This window comes from Bubalus kerabau, chromosome 13 (assembly GCF_029407905.1).
Source record: "Bubalus kerabau isolate K-KA32 ecotype Philippines breed swamp buffalo chromosome 13, PCC_UOA_SB_1v2, whole genome shotgun sequence".
Taxonomy (NCBI): Eukaryota; Metazoa; Chordata; class Mammalia; order Artiodactyla; family Bovidae; genus Bubalus; species Bubalus kerabau.
Window position 1 is genome coordinate 8,894,279 of NC_073636.1, and position 19,727 is coordinate 8,914,005.

A 19,727-nucleotide genomic window follows, 5' to 3' on the forward strand; every position below is an offset into this window, starting at 1 on the left:
CCCACGGGATTCTGATCTATTGCTAAGAAAAACAATTATTGTTCTAAGCAAAGATCAGAAAATCTTCCTAAGAAAGGGCCAGATAGTAAATATTTTAAGCTTTGCAGACCATATGGTTTTTGTTTCAGCTATTTAACTCTGCCTTTGTAACATGAATGCAGCCATACACTGTACATGAAAAGAGGGAGAGGGTTAGGATATAATAAGCTTCATTTCCAAAAATAGCCTTGGGCCAGATTTGGCATGTAGGTCATCGTTTGTTGAGTTTGTGGGTAATAGTTATGATGGCAGTTGTGTGGAAGACATTCAACAGACAAGTGGAAGTGAAGATTTAGAGTTGGGAGGTATCTTTCTCGGACTGCTGTCCTTGTACACTGGTAAATCCAAGATCAACATGCCAGGCGATTTAGACGTCTGCCTTCTCCCTGTGTTCTCACATAAGAGAGAAGGAGGCAAGCCCTCTGATGAGATTTTTAGGGGCATTAATCCCCTTGTGAGAGCTTCACCCTTAGGACCTCATTTAAACCTAATAACTCCCAAAGACCTCATCTCCAAATACCATTCAGTTTAGAGTTAGAGCTTCAGTGTGTGACTCTTGGGAAGGACACGATTTAGCCCATGACTGGAGGTAACTTGCAGTTTGACGTGTATGCTTGGAAGTCTCCCACACAGAGTTGATAGCAGAAGCCTACAGGGAAGTGAAGTTGCTTAGCAAGAGTTTAAGGAAGGAAAAGAGTCAAGAGCTGAAAAGACAGATATCTGTTTATAAGAACTTGGTCAAGGGAGGACCTCCAAGTGTTAGTCGCTCAGTCGTGCCCGACTCTTTGCGACCTCATGGACTACAGCCCACCAGGCTCCTCTGTCCATCAGATTTTCCAGGTAAGGATACTGGAGTGGATTGCTGTTTCATTCTCCAAGGGATTTTCCCAACCCAGGGATCAAACCCAGGTCTCCTGCACTGCAGGCAGATTCTTTTCCAACTGAGCTACAAGGGAAGCCCCAGACAAATGTAAAAAGAAGGAAGTAGAGGATTTAAGAGCTGAGTAGTATCCTGGATCTCACTGGTGAGTATGAGGAGAAAGAAAAAGAGACAGAGAGGGAATCACTAGAGTTGCCCGAGGGTTGGTGACTTCTGAAATAATCAGTATTAATAAACTCCATCACAGTTTTTCCCTGGGGAGCCAACCTTCCACTCACTCTTTGTCCACCTGATCAATCAAATAGAGAAAACAGAGCCAAAAAGTAAACAATGGTAGATTTCTTGGTGATACTGTTGGAGGGTCTTTATCTGATGGTGCCTAAATCCAGACTGACAGTTCCACTTCTTGGTTGCAGAGCCAGGATGTTTTATTTTACTCTGTAACATGTGGCTTGATTTTCTGTCCTTTGCAGATAAAAGTTAACTGATAGGAACTTAGAGCCCACACTATGAGGGGTGGCACAGAAAATGGAAGGAGCCATAAGCTGAGTTTCAGTTCTCTATTTGTTTCACTGACAAGTTTCAGTTCGAAATTTGTCAGTGAATGTACAGAGTGATAACATGGTAGGTTTGTGGGGGAAGAGGAAAGGAGGATTTATCAAAAGGGGAAAAATAAATGGGTGAGGGATTTAAGATGTAGAAGAAAGAGAGGATGTCTGCCAGATTAAGTTCCCAGATATGGAACCCCAAAATCTCATACTCCCAGTCTCCGTTCATTTTCTCTGTTTTCCAGACATCTACATTTTACATTATTCTTTTGACTTTACAATAGCAAAAATGTTGCTTAAAAAGTCAAAATTTAGGAATTTGAAATAGAGTAGGATACTTGTTATGAAGCAAAACTCCCAATCTATTAAGGTACTAACAAGTAAATAAGTTAAATTACTGAAGACCTTCAAAAGTTTTTAGAAGCTGGTGTATTCCTTAATATTCTATAAATTACTTTATATTTCTATTCTTTCATCCATATAAATATATTACACTTCTTTAACTTTTAAAATACCTACTTTTTCTCTACAGAGAAGGCAATGGCACCCCACTCCAGTACTCTTGCCTGGAAAATCCCATGGATAGAGGAACCTGGTAGGCTGCAGTCCATGAGGTCGCTAGAGTCGGACATGACTGAGCGACTTCACTTTCACTTTTCACTTTCACACATTGGAGAAGGAAATGGCAACCCACTCCAGTGTTCTTGCCTGGAGAATCCCAGGGATGGGGGAGCCTGGTGGGCTGCCGTCTATGGGGTCGCACAGAGTTGGACACGACTGACTCGACACAGCAGCAGCAGCAACTTCTATAACAAAGCAGCTTTCATGTTTTTCCATTTATATGCATATATAATGCTTATATGTACATAAACTGTATTTCTAAAGATGCATCTAAATAATTCTTATTTTCACACTCATGTTAGGAATGGAAACTTATGATTCATCAAAGAGAGGGATTGAAGTATTTTTCATTATTGACTATATCCAGTCAAAATAGCTGGACAGATTGGGTAATGGAATTAAATTATATCATGTGAGGTGCTGGCCTTAAAACCATCATTCTGTTCTATCTTCTGATGAAACACAATTGCGTTTGACTTGTGAAAAGATTTAAAAAATAAACAACTGCGGTGTGCAAAGTGAAAGATTCAGCACTAGTAGTTATTTGAACTAAAAAGAAAACTACTCACTTTAAGTAAAATTTTTCTTAAACATTTAAATCATATATGCTAACATTTTATAAGAATATATGAAAGTAAAAGGTTACTACTGAGCAACATAATTTCCAAAACATCATTCAGAGACAACTTAGTTTTTGAAGAAACTTTTAATTTTGAACTTTCAATTTATATATATATATATATATTTTTTTTTTTTCTATTCATTCTCATGTTTTTGAGGCTTGATGTGTGAATGCTAATGAATATAGGATTCTTAACTGATATACTTGTTCCTAAGCAAATAGAACCATCAGAGCATTTTATATATTTGAAACTGCATTCCTTTTTTTTTTTTTTTGAGCGATATCACATTTGAAATCATGCTTGAAGAAACATTTTGTGGCAGGGAGTCAGTGCTCTCATTAAGGACACTTTGCCCATGACCGATTTATTAGTTTACTTATTTCTGCAATGCATATTGGTCCTGTGGCTCATACATGCCTAATGTTGAAAACTGCTTGTCAGGGATGTGTACACTGTGTTGTCTTATTTGTATCAGAGTATACAATTTAGTAAGTTATAATACATGGAAGTTAATGGAAATTTTATTTAGACTTATACATTTTGGCAGCCTGACAAAATAATCTTACTGACTTTCTTAGCTAGAGTACATGTTAATTTCTCTATTCTTCTTTTATGTTTTGTGTGTGTGTGTGTGTGTGTGTGTGTGTGTGTGTGTTTGTCTTAATTAGAGTTTCCCTTAGAACTAGATCCCATGTCAAGGTGTAAGTCATGTTTGGGAAGTTCATAAATTACTGAGAGAGGAGTGAGAAATGAGTCAGCCAAGGGGAAGCAGTAAGTAGAATTCTTTGAGATGATTTAAAGCTATCTCAGACTTATTCTATCCAAAGGGTGAGGGGAGCAGTGTATTTATATACCGACTCTCATCAGATGTTGGCTGAATGCTGCTGGGCGGGAAATGGAACTTTTCCTGACTGGTCTGGCCTGCCATGCACATGAGCACAGTAGTCTTTGGAGCTTCAGAAAAACCCTGATGCAAAGAGAAGCAGATAAGGCAACTGGAACACAATTGGAGCTAAAATAAAAACAGCTGGGAGCCCTAGGAGTGCCACCCACAGTATCTGCCATACTTTCCATGGGCTCCTGTTCACCTGGTGCTATTGTGTCCCAATCTGTGGAAAGAAAGCCGACTTCCCTGGTGACTCAGACAGTAAAGAATTTGCCTGCAATGCAGGAGACCTGGGTTTAATCTCTAGGTGGGGAAGATCCCCTGGAGAAGGGAATGGCAACCCATTCCAGTATTCTTGCCTGGAAAATCCCCATGGACAGAGGAGCCTGGCAGGCTACAGCCCATGGCATTACAAAGAGTCAGATACATCTGAGTGACTAACACTTTGATTTTCATGGAAAGAGAGAACAATCACTGCTCAACTACGCATTCATCAATTCATTAGTTTACACACCTTTATTGATCTCTCTTCCAGAGACCACTGTTTGAGGCACAGAGGCAGACACTAAGAAAGAGTTGATGACATATTGATATTAATGAGCTACTCCCAGTCAGGGTAATGGGCCTAGGAGGGGATGGGCCAGGGAAAGTTTTTAAAGTGCAAAGAAATTTGAATATGTGCTCCATCTTGGGAAAGGACAGATTCCTAGTACCAATCTAGAGTGGCTGTGGTTCTTTTATTAACTCTGAGGGTCCCTGTCTTCACCTTTGGTTCTCCATGTATCGCCCTGAAGAGGCTTGTGTGTGGAAAAAGAAGGGCAGCAATATACGATTCCAATCAGGGTATTTTAGTAGCTGTGTTCTCTGGCTGGAACAGTCACATGATTGTTCAAGATTTTGACATGAGCATATTATGACTCTACTTACAGGAGAAAACAGGAGCTGCATGCTGAAATATGCACTTTTATATAAAGGGATGCTACTACTATGGAACATGTATCAGAAGGCCAGTCAGTACACAATTTTTGGATGAAGACACATTGAAGAAATTATACCAAAAAGTGTAATATTTCAGGATATGTGTTTATTAATCCAAAGTGGGAAGTACAGCTATAGTAATGCAAACAGACGTATGTGATTATCTCAAACAGTATTGGTATTTAGAGAGTTTCTACATTACTCTTCCTTGGATGTCTTCAGAGGTGCCTGCAGAGATGGTGATGACAGTCGTGGTTCCCAGCTTTTGGAACACCAGTTACGTGTCACCAGACATACCTTATCTCTAAAAGCTTGACAACTGTTCTACAAGGCAGGTTGCCATCTTCACTGTATATTAATGAAAACCTAATCCCTCGAAATTTTAACCTGGGCATCTTGTATTCTGAGGTATGTTTGCAGAACTTATTGATAAGAAAGACCATGTACAACAAAAGGATGTCCAAGTTTCATCTATTTGTTCAAAAGAATATTACCTTGGAAGCTGACTATAGACTAGACACGTAGCTAGGCCCTACACACACCATCGTGAACGAGACGGACACCCCACTGCCCTCTTACAGCTTCTCACAGCCTGCAGCGGAGATCGCAAAGCTATAAGCAAATCCGTGCACGCGACATCTGAGTGTTACAGTAAGAGACGTGCAGGTGCTAAGGCAGCCCAGAGCCAGGGGATCTGATTGATTTTAGGGATTAGAAAAAGCTTTCTTGAGAAAGTGACTTTTAAGCAAAATATTAAAAATAATAACAAGGCCGAAGTGGGAAAGGGTTGGGGAGAATGGTTCCAGGCACAGGTAACAGCATGTCTGAAGGCCCAGAGGCTTCATTCCAGCTTAGACAAGACAGTACGTCTGGGACATGAACTTCACGATGGACAGTGGAGGCAGAAGCAACTCGGACGATGGAGGCCCTGTGAACCACGCTGTGGGTTCAGCTTTCCCATTCTAACGGCCTTGGGAAGTTTATGAGGGAGAGCCCATCACTCTTTGCATTTTAGAAAGCTTCCTATGCCTGTGGTAAAAGGATTGAATAGGAGTAAACCCAGAGTCAAGGAAGCTACACCAGGTATTCTGATAATCACCGTGGAGATGCTGCTAGTGAGAGGGAGCAGAGTGGATTTCTCTGGGGGACACTGAGGATTTAGGAAGGGAAGACATGAGTGAGGTTTCCAGGAAGGAGAAGGGTATAGTGACATTGCCTGGGCTTCTGATTTGGACAGCAGAGTGAACATTAGTGCAGCTTCTAAGCAGCTTCTGAAAACCTTTAAGAAGTTTGCCCCTATGAAAGCTGATTTCTACCTGCCGGCCAAAGATCTAGAGGGACCCCACCCTCTCATTCTAAAAGGAGATGTTAATACAGATACAACTCTTCTGATATCTGAAGGTAGTGGGATTAGGAATTAATTCATCTTCCATTTTCTTGTTTTTCTTTGCTATACTTTTAAAAAGGGAGCTTTATCTGTAAAGCTACAGCTTCTGTGGTGTCTTTTGATGAACATGTGGCTGGCTCAGCTTACTCACAAGTCAGGAGAGTTAGGCCTAAGTCATGTCTACTAAGCTAAGGGAAAGATAATTCATCACCAGTGTAATTAAGTGAGCTTTTCTAGAATGTGTTAACTTCTCATCTAAGTAATATGAACCCAGACAGAGTGGGATTGTGATGTTTATTTTAATCTTGTATTGTCATTAACCACTTTGTTATACTGGTTACCCTTGGGTATTCCATGGAAAAAGATTCCTGTTTGTTTTTCTTTTTTCTTTTTAAGGATTTACAGTAGTATGCCCAAGTGAATTGATTCCTGGGAATTTTTCATACTTATTCACTGTGTGTTGCTGTGTTTTTTGTTCTCCATTGGGTTGAGCAGCTGTGCCTCTCTGTACAGCATTTACACACTGTTCCCATGATGCCTGGGTACCTAGGTGTCAGTTTTTCATTATGCCCAGACGAGGAGAAGTGCGTGAAAAACCTCCAGAACCATAAACTCTAATTTCCCAATTATGAATAGTTAGAAAACCAGAGTTCTATGTTTTCATTAACACAAGGCCCTGCATGCCAGCTAAGCTTACTACCTGCTAAGCCTCCTAGATCTGCTGGAAAACGTGCTTTGGCAGTTCTCCAATCTTGCTAAAACTCATAAATAGATGCCTTTCATATGAATTGTTTTAGATCTGGCATATTGACACTGGAATACATTATTCTTTTAGCAGTTGGACAAATTAAAATAAAATGATGGCTCCTTTTTTCAGTCTAATAAAATACGCATAATTGTGTTAATATCTTAATCTGGCAGTCAGGAATTAGATTGTGTGCTCACAATCGCACAATTTCACTAGGGGGAATTACGTGTTTCCTTTTCCTTGTTTTCTTGATGACTTTCCTAACTGCCAATAGCTCAGGGAGAATTTGGTCAGACAGAATGACTGGGATCATCTGGGGAGCTTTTTGAAACAGTCCTAATGCTGAGCCCCGTCTCCCCCAAATCCTGATTTAATTGGTCTTGTGTGCAGCCTGGGCATCTGGATTTTTAAAAGCTCCCAGGAGATTCTAATGTGCAGCCAAGGTTGAGAGCCAGAGTTCCCATCATGTGTGACAGACGGCATATTTCCCTGAAGTGTCTCCCCCCATTCCTCTGTTCTCTCTTGTTTTCTGTAAGTCCAGCTCACATCTGAAGGCATGGTTCTGGGCTAGCAGAATAATGGAGGTGCCGAGTGGTCCAATTTGATTCAAGTGGTTCCATTTTATGCTCAGGTTGATAATACATGAGTCTAAGGAGTACACCCAAGACCACTGTCAGCTACCATGTAGGTCAGACTGTTCAGGAGTCCCTCTGGCACTTCCCAGCTTACTGGCACACTTGTGCATAAAGTAACACTTCTGTTGACGGGGACTTCTGTCTAGTAGAGACATCCCATAAGTGCTTTAGATTTGGCCTTTCACTAAAATATATATTTCTTTGATTTTATACATTACATAGATGTTTAATATTCAGCTTAAGATTCAAATGTTTATTTATTGATACAAAGGTATACAAGTATTTGGTATCTCATATCTTTGAAGAAGATGTTGTACCAAAACATATTCTGGAGGCGTGAATTGGTGTTGTTCAGTCGCTAAGTCATGTCCATCTCTTTGCAACTCTATGGACTATAGCACGCCAGGCTCCTCTGCCCTCCACTCTCTCTGAGTTTGCTCAAAGTCATGTCCATTGAGTCAGTGATGTTATCTAACCATCTCATCCTCTGCTGCCCCCTTCTCCTTTTGCCTTCAGTCTTTCCCAGCATCAGGGTCTTTCCAATGAGTTGGCTCTTTGCATCAGGTAGCCAGAGTATCGGAGCGTCAGCTTGAGCATCCGTCCTTCTAATGAATATTCAGGGTTGTTTTATTTTAACATTGACTAGTTTGATATTCTTGCAATTAAGGGACTCTTAAGAGTCTTCTCCAGTGCCATAATTCGAAAGCACCACACTTCTTCACCACTCAGCCTTCTTTGTGGACCAACTCTCACAATCCTATGTGACTAAGGGAAAGACCATATCATGAATACCAATGTGCATTTAGAACCCCATTATCTACCTTCTTGTATAAAACAAGGGTTCTATTCCTTAAAACTTAATAAATTTTGACTGGAAATGTGACATACTTATCCTTGGATGATTTATTTTAGGAGTTGTGAATAGATTTAAAGCTTTGTTGAAAAACAGTGAGAAAATTATAGCTATTGAAACTCTTAAGATACATTTCCAATGAAAACTGGATAATAGTTTCAAAAAGATGATCAGCCCAGAAGTTTGCCTTAAGTTTTAAGAAAATATCTCTAAAGAAAGTATACAAGAAGAGTTGGGAAATTCACTCATTATAAATAAAGTGGTTTTATTTATGAGTACTATTTGTATCTTGCATTCCTTTAAAATAAATTTTAGGATGTGTAAGTCTTTTTGGTGTAGTGAGTTTAATTTACACAACGTGCCTTATGGTGAACAGGGCAGGCAGTTTTTTCAAGTGTCATTCCTGGCAGCCTCACTCACTCTTCTTGCTGCAGGCTAGGCAGCCTCCTAGCTGTGTTCATGATACTATGAGAGCTGTGGCATTGTAGGGTCTAGGGAACTTAAAATCTCTTCTCAGCTGGTATTTTCAATGATTGTTAGGAAAACAAGTGGACTTTGTTTCCTAGGTAAAATGTTTATCAAATTGAGGCAACTGAATATTCTGTTGAAAATACCATCTTTCACCGTGAATCTGTATTTCAATCTGTCACTAAGTTTGAGATCAGTATCAGTTCAGTTCAGTTGCTCGGTCTGACTCTTTGCGAGTCAGACAAAGAGGACTGCAGCACGCCAGGCCTCCCTGTCCATCACCAACTCCCAGACTTGACTCAAACTCATGTCCATTGAGTTGGTGATGCCATCCAACCATCTCACCCTCCGTTGTCCCCTTCTCCTCCTGCTTCACTCTTTCCCAGCATCAGGGTCTTCTCGAATGAGCCAGTTCTTCCATCAGGTGGCCAAAGTACTGGAGTTTCAGCATCAGCATCAGTCCTTCCAATGAATATTTAGGGCTGATTTCTTTTAGGATGGACCGGTTGGATATCCTTGCAGTTCAAGGGAGTCTCAAGAGTCCTCTCCAACACCACAGTTCAAAAGCATCAATTGTTCAGCGCTCAGCTTTCTTTATGGTCCAACTCTCACATCCATACATGACCACTGGAAAAACCAGTGGTCTTGACTAGATGGACCTTTGTCACCAAAGTAATATCTCTGCTTTTTAATATGCTGTCTAGGTTGGTCATAAATTTCCTTCCAAGGAGTAAGCATCTTTTAATTTCATGGCTGCAGTTCCATCTGCAGTGATTTTGGAGCCCAAAAAAATAAAGTCTCTCACTGTTTCCACTGTTTCCCCATGATTTGCCCTGAAGTGATAGGACCGGATGCCATGATCTTAGTTTTCTGAATGTTGAGATTCAAGCCAACTTTTCACTCTCCACTTTCACTTTCATCAAGAGTTTCTTTAGTTCTTCATCACTTTCTGCCATAAGGGTGGTGTCATCTGCATATCTGAGGTTATTGATATTTCTCCCAGCAATCTTGATTCCAGCTTGTGCTTCTTCCAGCCCAGCATTTCTCATGATGTACTCTGCCTATAAGTTAAATAAGCAGGGTGGCAATATACAGCCTTGATGAACTCCTTTTCCTATTTGGAACCAGTCTGTTGTTCCATGTCCAATTCTAACTGTTGCTTCCTGACCTGCATATAGATTTTTCAAGAGGCAGGTCAGGTGGTCTGGTCCCATTTCTTTCAGAATTTTCCACAGTTTATTGTGATCCACACAGTCCAAGGTTTTGGCTTAGTCAATAAAGCAGAAATAGATGTTTTTCTGGAACTCGCTTGCTTTTTCAATGATCCAGCAAATGTTGGCAATTTGATCTCTGGTTCCTCTGCCTTTTCTAAATCCAGCTTGAACATCAGGAAGTTCACGGTTCACGTATTGCTGAAGCCTGGCTTGGAGAATTTTGAGCATTACTTTACTAGCGTGTGAAATGAGTGCAATTGTGCTGTAGTTTGAGCATTCTTTGGCATTGCCTTTCTTTGGGACTGTAATGAAAACTGATCTTTTCCAGTCCTGTGACCACTAGTGAGTTTTCCAAGCTTGCTGGCATGTTGAGTGCAGCACTTTCACAGCTTCATCTTTTAGAATTTGAAATAGCGCAACTGGAATTTCATCACCTCCACCAACTTTGTTCGTAATGATGCTTCCTAAGGCCCACTTGACTTCACATTCCAGGATGTCTGGCTCTAGGTGAGTGGTCAAACCATTGTGATTTTCTGGGTCATGAGGATCTTTTTGATACAGTTCTTCTGTGTATTCTTGCCACCTCTTCTTAATATCTTCTGCTTCTGTTAGGTCCATACCATTTCTGTCCTTTATTGAGCCCATCTTTGCATGGAATGTTCCCTTGGTATCTCTAATTTTCTTGAAGAGATCTCTAGTCTTTCCCATTCTATTGTTTTCCTCTCTTTGTTTGCACTGATCACTAAAGAAGGCTTTCTTATCTCTCCTTGCTGTTCTTTGGCACTCTGCATTCAAATGGGTATATCTTTCCTTTTCTCCTTTGCTTTTTGCTTCTCTTCTTTTCACAGCTATTTCTAAGGTCTCCTCAGACAGCCATTTTGCTTTTTTGCATTTCTTTTTCTTGGGGATGATGTTGATCCCTGTCTCCTGTACAATCAGGAACCTCCATCCATAGTTCACCAGGCACTCTGTCTATCAGACCTAGTCCCCTAAGTCTATTTCTCACTTCCACTGTATAATCGTAAGGGATTTGATTTAGGTCATACCTGAATGGTCTAGTGGTTTTCCCTACTTTCTTCAATTTAAGTCTGAATTTGGCAGGAAGGAGTTCATGATCTGAGCCACAGTCAGCTCCCAGTCTTGTTTTTGCTGACTGTATAGAGCGTCTCCATCTTTGGCTGCAAATAATATAATCAATCTGATTTCAGTATTGACCATCTGGTGATGTCCATGTGTAGAGTCTTCTCTTGCGTTGTTGGAAGAGGGTGTTTGCTATGACCAGTGTGTTCTCTTGGCAAAACTCTATTAGCCTTTGCCCTGCTTCATTCTGTACTCCAAAGCAAAATTTTCCTGTTACTTCAGGTGTTTATTGACTTCCTACTTTTGCATTCCAGTCTCCTCTCCTATGAAAAGGACATCCTTTTTGGGTGTTAGTTTTAGAAGGTCTTGTAGGTCTTCAAAGAACCGTTCAACTTTGGCTTCTTCAGAATTACTGGTCAGGGCATAGACTTGGATTACCGTGATATTAAATGGTTTGCCTTGGAAATGAATAAAGATCATTCTGTTGTTTTTGAGACTGTATCCAAGTACTGCATTTCAGACTCTTGTTGACTTTTGTTGAGCTCAGTATAAAACAAGCTTTTTTCAGTCATTGGAAAAACTTAAGATCCTCACTACAGTTTTCCTTTGAAAAATAAAAAGATGCTTTGACAGAACTGTTGATGATCATTACTGACCACCTGTCATACACACACACACACCATGCTCATCTCCTACCCATGTCTTGGGTGGGCTTATGAATTAATTCCAAGTTGCATTCTACTGTATAGAATCTATGTACTTTAACAATTTAAAAAATGTTGCTGTTATTTTGTGACAGTAAAACAAATGACCTCACTTTGAATTTGTTTCCTTTAGTTGAATCTTCCCCAAGTGTGCTTAGTGGCACAGCCGAGACGTTGAAGACATTCAGCAGTAGATAAATGGTTTTCCTGTTCCTGTCCATGTTCTGTTGTATTATTATGGTTGTTACTATCGTATTATGTCTTTGATTATGCAAAACAAGTTTTAGTAAAAAGGCATGGGTTCTTCTTGTATTCTAAACTGTATATATTGATTTTCCTATGGCAAACATCCCTATTTAGGACTTGTTGAATTTTTTTTTTTTCCCTTTTTAAGTTTTTTAAATTAAGGCCAAAATCAAACCTTTTTTTTTTTCATACATTGAAATCCTTATGTTATTTCTTATTTGTTAGGATTGTTTATCTACAAATAATAGAAAGCCTAAAATAATAGTGGCTTATATAAGGTAGAAGTTAATTTAATTTTTTTTTAATGCTCATGTAAAAGAAGTAGAGACCTAAGGAGTCCAGAGCTGCTGTGTGGTGGCTCATCTGTCACCAGGGACCTGGGTTTTTATATCATTAGCACATGACTTTCATCCTCCAGGTCATCTCATGTTCTAAGATTTCTGCTGGATTATCAGCCTTTCCAGGAGGAAGGAAGCTAGAAAAGGGGAGGGTGGTACCAGAAGAGCTCTTCTCTTCTGTATAATGAATCTTTCTATAAATCCCATACCTCACTTCTGCTTAGTTTTCTTGGTCCAAACAAATTAACATGGCTATACCTTGCTGAAATTAGGTAAATTAGAAATCAGATATATTAGAAAATTCTGAAGACTTCAGAAAATACTAGACTGAAAGGGAGTCTTAGAATTCTAGAATTTTAGTGGGAGAAATATCAGTAACCTCAGATATGCAGATGGTACCACCCTTATGGCAGAAAGCAAAGAGCAACTAAAGAACCTTTGATGAAGGTGAAAGAGGAGAGTGAAAAAGTTGACTTAAAACTCAACATTCAGAAAACTAAGATCATCTGGTCCTATCACTTCATGGCAAATAGATGGGGAAACAGTGGAAACAGTGACAGACTTTATTTTCTTGGGCTCCAAAACCACTGCAGATGGTGACTGCAGCCATGAAATTAAAAAACACTTGCTGCTTGGAAGAAAAGCTATGACAAACCTAAAGTGAAAGAAAAGTGAAAGTGAAGTCGCTCAGTTGTGTCCGACTCTTTGCAACCCTAAGGATTGTAGCCTACCAGGCTCCTCCGTCCATGGGATTTTCCAGGCAAGAGTACTGGAGTGGTTTGCCATTTCCTTCTCCAGGGGATCTTCCCAACCCAGGGATCTAGCCCAGGTATCCTGCACTGTAAGCAGACCCTTTAGCATCTGAGCCACCAGTGAAAGTGAAAGTGAAGTCGTTCAGTCGTGTCTGACTCTTTGTGACCCCGTGGACTGTAGCCTACCAGGCTTCTCCATCCATGGATTCTCCAGGCAAGAATACTGGAGTGGGTTACCATTTCCTTCTCCAGGGGATCTTCCTGACCCAGGGATCGGACCCTGGTCTCCTGCATTGGAGGCAGACACTTTAACCTCTGAGCCACCAGGGAAGACCATGACAAACCTAGATGCATATTAAATAGCAGAGACATTGCTTTGCTGACAAGGGTCCATATAGTCAAAGCTATGATTTTTCCAGTAGTCGTGTATGGATGTGAGAGTTGGACCATAAAGAAGGCTGAGCATCAAACATCGATGCTTTTGAACTGTGGTCTTGGAGAAGACTCTTGAGAGTCCCTTGGACTGCAAGGAGATCAAACCAGTCCATCCTAAAGGAAATCAATCCTGAATATTCATTGGAAGGACTGATGCTGAAGCTGATTTTCCAATACTTGGGCCACCTGATGTGAAGAGCCAACTCATTAGAAAAGACCTGAATTCTGGGAAAGTTGAAGGCAGGAAGAGAAAGGGACAACAGAGAATGAGAAGGTTGGATAGCATCACTGACTCAATGGACATGAGTTTGAGTAAGCTCCAAGAGATGGTGAAGGAGAGGGAATCCTGGTGTGCTACAGTCCATGGGGTTGCAAAGAGTTGGGACATGACTGATGGACTGAACTAAAATATAGAACCAAACACTAATATAAATATTCCTAACAATTATATGAAAAATTCTAAAATTTGTTTATATACTGATCTCTTGTATGGAAACCTCATTTATTCAGGAGTAAATAAGGACCAAAAGGAGTTGCATATTTTGTCCCGAGTTATTCAGCCAATCTTCAAAAACAGTTTGGAGCTCATGAACAATTAGGAAATTCTGAAGGCCTCAGAAAATATTAGGTTAATCATGAGTACTGACGACTGTATTCTTTAAACATTGTGTAGAATTCTTCGGAGTCAGTAACAATAATGATAATGAAAAGGTGATAAATATTCTGGTTATTGCAAACAGCTCACCCCCAAACTTGGTGGCTTAAAAATACAGCAGTCACTAATTTGCTCACCATTTTGCAGATTGTACAGGCCCAGTGGCATGGCTTATCTCTGCTCCACTTGGCATCTAATGGCATGGCTTAGGTGCAGGGCCCGGAGATCCTCTCCCATGATGATGCATGCTCGTAGCTGGCAGGTCAGTGCTGGCCAATGACAGAGGTATCAGTTCTCCTCACATGACTTCTCCACATGGATGGGCCACACAATGGCAACTGATTTCAAAGAGGGATCATTTTAAGGGTGAGCATTCTAAGAGGGGAATGTTCCAGTGTGCAGGCATTTATAAAGCTTCTGTTAATATCCCATTGGCCAGCAAGGAGAAGGCAATGGCAGCCCACTCCAGTACTCTTGCCTGGAAAATCCCATGGACGGAGGATCCTAGTAGGCTGCAGTCCATGGGGTCGCTGAGGGTCGGACACGACTGAGCGACTTCACTTTCACTTTTCACTTTCATGCATTGGAGAAGAAAATGGCAACCCACTCCAGTGTTCTTGCCTGGAGAATCCCAGGGACGGGGGAGCCTGGTGGGCTGCCATCTATGGGGTCACACTTAGCAGCAGCAGTCCCATAACAAAGGCCAGAGTCCAAGTGGGTGGGACTACAAATTGGTGTATAAACAGCAGATGTGGTTCCTTACAGGGGTCACCAAAGTATCTGCCTGCCCCAGAAAGTTCTGAGAGGGAAGGAAAAAATACCCAGTATTTATTGAGCCACTATCATGTTCCAGAGGGATTCTCTGGTAGGTCAGCTGGTAAAGAATCCACCTTCAATGGATTGAAGACCCTGGTTCAATTCCTAAGTTGGGAAGATCCATCTGGAGAAGGGATATGTTACCCACTCCAGTATTCTTGGGCTTCCCTGGTGACTCAGCTGGTAAAGAATCCACCTGCAATGTGGGAGACCTGGGTTTGATCCCTGGGTTGGGAAGATCCTCTGGAGAAGGGAAAGGCTAACCACTCCAGTATTCTGGCCTGGAGAATTCCATGGACTGTAGAGTCCATGGGGTGGCAAAGAGTCAGACATGATTGAACAACTTTCACTTTCACTTTCTATCGTGTTCCAGTTACTCTCTTGAATGATGAATTTGCCCTGCAAAGACGGTGTAATTTGTCCCATTTTTCACACAGGAAAATTAGATTCAAAATGTTTTCATGGACCTGTACAAGGTCACATGGCTCTAAGGAGTGGGGCTGGCATTTCAGTCCTGCCGTGAGTGCCTGCAAAGTCTTTCCTTTTTCCGTGGCCCTTGGCCGCCTTCTTAACCAGTCGGTCTTTTGTAGCTGGCGTGTCTGCCCTGTGTGTTTTTACTTTGAGCATGACAAAAGGCTTGACACCTGATGTGTTGTTTTCTTTGAATTGAGGACAGGAGAGAGAGACTCTTGGACACTCTAATTACCCAAGAGCGCCGGGCGCCACAGCAATGCCTCCTGGTGAGCGCAGCGGAAGGAGCGCGCGGGCAGTGGGGCTGGACAAGGGGCGGTCGGGCTCCCTGTGCTCCGCCCCGTTGCTGGGTCTTTCTTCTGAACAAATCTGACCAGTGACAACAGCCTCCAAAGTCATTGCTAGAAAGCCCTCCATGAAATAAAGAATTGTAACAGAGGCATAAAAAATGTGGTATTTTCTAATACTTTTTAATTGGTTTGTTCCTGATATCACAGCTTTGAGGAGAAGCCCCTTGTCAAAATAAGTATGGGTCATGCACAAGGCCATGAAATTCCATTCTTCACATTTTAAGTAACATCAAGATTGTTCCTTTCCTTCAGTTTGGCAGATCAGAGTTCCCTTTTAAAATGGGAGAAGTTAGTTACTTATCAAAGCATTTGATTAATTAGCTAGGCCTGTCAGGCCAAACAGAACTAGCCAAGTCTTTTAAATCTCTTAATATGGGCCAATTTTCACAATAACCTATTTCATTCATGGCCTTGGTGTTTTAAATTCTTGCTCATTAGTGACCTGGTATTTGGGCTTGTCTGAAAGGAAAGCATCCGTCGTGTTAAACAGGGCTCATTATGGATTATAGGTTTTCGAATGGAGATGCCCATGCACAAAAGACTGCCCTCCCATTTTCCTCTAAATCGCTAATTGGACCTTCACCTTGTTTTTTACGAGCAAAAGGCTAAGCTTCAATAAGGAGGCAGGCTTTTATAATGTCACAGTTTGGGGTTTTACTCAAGAGCGGTTCACCTATCATTATCAGTACAGATGCACAGCTAAAGGAAAGCATGTGTTTGGTTTTGCTGCAACAATAAAAATAATGGCTGCTTTTAAAACTAGTGAAACACTGAACTTGATGGAAAGAGAAATTCATTGACTATATCACCCTACAATAGCTCAATTCCCTGAGTGATAAAATACAACCTCCAGACACTCAGAAATAAACATCCGATAGTTAAGAAATAAATGAAACAATTCCAAACCCACAGTACCCCTCTCTGACTTCTAAAGAAATACATTTCTTATACTCCCAAAGAGATGCATGTATTATGATATCCCCAGGGGTTCTGCCTCATCATTGTACATCATACAAATGTCTCTAATAGAAATTCCTTTTGAATTTGCCTTGGTTAAAATAATCTTCTATTTGGTGTATGGTTCCAATTTGTTTTAAAATACTATATTACTCGAAGTAATTCTTTTCCTCACTTCCTTTTTATTTTCTTTCAAAATTTACTGTTCATTTCCAATTACTCCAGACCCTAATAGTCTATTTTGCTTGTGGCAGAATTGGTATATCTGTTTAGTTGCATTCTGCCTGTTGAATTTCTTTCCAGTGAATGTCTCTGCAGTGGCTTCCTTTGACGGCAAAATATTAAACTGCTTGTTTAGGACCTTCAGTTTTCATTTGTAATCTGTCCCTACCATCAACCCTCTTAATAAGCCAAGTGTCCTAATTAATTCACTGTACCCTCTGATTTAAGTATTTATGGATGTGACTCAAAATGCTGATACACACGTTTCTATTGGCCTTAAAAGAAATAATTTTCCTGGCAGTGTTATCAGTTTTAAAAATTCAGATTTCATACATTTGAGGTGAGCAGATTCAGCAGACAACCTAAATGTGGCGTCATGTTAATGGAGTCCTGGAAGCTGCTGGTGTTAAAATGAGTAAATTAAGGAGTCAACACTGCTTATTTAGGCACATTAGGATAACATAGTATGAGAGCCGGGACTTAACAAAAATCAATTCAGCACACGGAGTGCACATCCATCAGGTCTTTGTTATGATGTCAGGGGGAGAGCAACCTGGTTTTCTTTTATGAAGAACGCTACATTAGCATTCCCGTGTCCTTGGACGACTGTGACATTTGCTGTCACAGAACTACTTTGAGGCATCCGCAAGGCCCTCAGGGACTACTCCGAGTACATTAAAAAAATTAAGTTGGCATCAAATGACTTATTGAACTCTTTATTGATATCCTTGGGATTTGCTTGTCAATCTTCACAGTGGTTAGTCTCCTCCCATACAGATTGCATTAAGTACGAGGTTGCAACAGTTATGTTGATGATTTGTGCAAATTACTTTTTTCTCTCCAGTCCCCACACATTACAACAGTAATAAAAGCAGCTTGAATTTCGGGTATGGGCTGGGCGTTTTATTTCACAGTAACTTCTAGGTAGATATTATCCCCTCTCTGAGACTTTAAGCATTACCTCAGTGTCACAAACCAGGGCCCTTGCCACTGGCTTCAGCTACAGAAAAGAAGTTTTAAATTTTATTCTGACCTAGGTTTTGTACCCTGAAAGACTTCAGAGGTTGTATTTTATAGATGATGTACTGATTCTTTCTTATTGAACTACACTTGTTAACTTACCATGTTGTGCCAATCTCTGCTGTACAGCAAAGTGACTTAGTTATACACCTATATACATTCTTTCTTATATTTTTTGCCACTATGGTTTGTCACAGGATATTGAAGATGTTTCCCTGTGCTATAGATAATAATTCTTGAATTCATCTTATTTTTGTATTTGCACATTTCCCTTGCCAAAATAAAAACTTGCGTGGCTGTGTTCTTTGGTCTCTCTCCAAAACTATTAGCTTTTATTAAAGGGTTGGAGCCTAGATATTTAATTTCACAGGCATACATATTGATTTGTATTTGAATACAGTTTTAATATGCATTAATAGTAGTTCAAAATATGTAAGTAATTTTTTATGTAATATCTACTGTAGAAGACTTCATAGTCTTATATAAAGTAAAAAAGGATTATAGGCAAGAAACATTACACTCTACCCATGTTATTGTCATAACCCATCTTCCTGGTATCCTTTTATTTTAACAATTTAAATTTTTTATGAAAGTGATGTTGCTCAAATCTAAAGCTTAGGGAAAATAGGAAAGGCATAAAGAAGATAATAAAGATGGCATGTAGTCTCACAACTTAAAGGTAAGTCCTGCTAATGGTTGATATTCTTTCAGATCTTTCACTTACATTTTCCAGTGTATGTGTATGTATAAAGTTTTTCTGTGTACAAGCAAATAATTATGCTACTTTGGTACATTTTAAGAATGTGCCATAATTTTTTAGTTAATTACCTGCTGTTGGAATTTAAACTGATACTGAGCTATTGTGCTTCTAAATATTTCTTTGACCATTCCTAAATATACATCTTCTTTTTAAGAAGGTAAAATGTTATGAATGTTTAAATTTCAGACATTACCAAAACACCTTTTATTTTAGGACTACCTTGAATGGCATAATCATTCATTACTTCAGTCAGAACTGTTTGTTTTGAATGTTTGCCTAGCACTAGGCATTGTGCTGCTGCTGCTGCCAAGTCACTCAGTCGTGTCCGACTCTGTGCGACCCCATAGACGGCAGCCCACCAGGCTCCCCCATCCCTGGGGTTCTCCAGGCAAGAACACTGGAGTGGGGTGCCATTTCCTTCTCCAGTGCATGAAAGTGAAAAGGGAAAGTGAAGTCGCTCAGTCGTGTCCGACACTCAGCGACCCCATGGACTGCAGCCCACCAGGCTCTGCCGTCCCCGGGATTCTCCAGGCAAAAACACTGGAGTGGGGTGCCATTGCCTGTGCTAGGCAATGATATAAAACAGACGGCCCCTGTGCTCCCCCAGAATTGACCACGCAAGGAGCGGGGACAAATTTGAACCAAGTAACTGTACAAATGCCTTCTGGATAGAACTTGTGTTGTGAAGGAAAAGTTACAGGGAGTTTGAACCAGATCTAGTTTGAGGAATCAGGAAATGCCTCCCTAAAGAAATGATATCTGACACTTGAAAAGTGAGGTTGTGCATAGGATGCAATGTATACTGTGTTACATCCTTCTGGCAATCATTACCTTCCTACTGGGGAATGCTAGGTATGCTTTGCCATATTCTAAGTCAGGTCGTTTTATTCCATTTTATGGTTAGACAATTAAAAAAAATAGTCTATAGAGTCTCTTTCCAGTGCTTTTGCTCACAATTACAATGATTAACATGTGTTGGTTCAGAAGTATTTTTACAAGGAAAAAGTGATGTCCATACTCAAAAGAGTTGCATGTCACTGA